This window comes from Meleagris gallopavo, chromosome 1, assembly GCF_000146605.3.
Source record: "Meleagris gallopavo isolate NT-WF06-2002-E0010 breed Aviagen turkey brand Nicholas breeding stock chromosome 1, Turkey_5.1, whole genome shotgun sequence".
Lineage (NCBI taxonomy): Eukaryota > Metazoa > Chordata > Aves > Galliformes > Phasianidae > Meleagris > Meleagris gallopavo.
Genome location: NC_015011.2, coordinates 154375780 through 154376525, shown reverse-complemented (window position 1 = coordinate 154376525; position 746 = coordinate 154375780).

Below are 746 nucleotides of genomic sequence, written 5' to 3'. Positions count from 1 at the left end.
CAAGTTTACTGCTGATACGAAGTTGGGAGGATTGGCTGACATGCCTAAAGGCTGTGTTGCCATTCAGCGAGACCTGGATAGGCTGGAGAGCTGGGCAGTAAGAAACCAGAGAGGTTCAACAAAAGCAAGTGTAGAGTCTTACATGTGGGGAGGAATAATTGCATGCACTGGTACAGGTTGAGGGATGAGCTGCTGGAGAGGAGCTCTGCAGAGAGGGACCTGGGTGTCCTGGTGGATAACAGGTTGGCCGTGAGCCAGAGCCAGCAGTGTGCCTTTGTGGCCAAAAAGGCCAGTGGCATCCTGGGGTGCATTAAAAAGAGCGTGGCCAGCAGGTCGAGGAGGGTGATCCTACCCCTCTACTCTGCCCTGGTAAGGCCTCATCTGGAGTACTGTGTCCAGTTCTGGGCTCCCCAGTACAAAAAAGACAGGGATCTCTTGGAAGGAGTCCAGCGGAGGGCCACAAAGATGGTGAAGGGCCTGGAGCATCTCCCCTGTGAAGAAAGGCTAAGTGAACTGGGTCTGTTTAGCCTTGAGAAAAGATGACTGAGAGGGGACCTGATCCAGGTTTATAAATATCTGAGGTGTGGCGGCCATAGTGGTGAGGCCAGTCTCTTTTCAGTGGTATGTGGAGACAGGATGAGGGGAAACGGACATAAGCTGCAGCACAGGAAGTTTCGCACGAATGTGCATAAGAACTTCTTCACGGTGAGGGTGATGGAGCACTGGAACAGGCTGCCCAGGGAGGT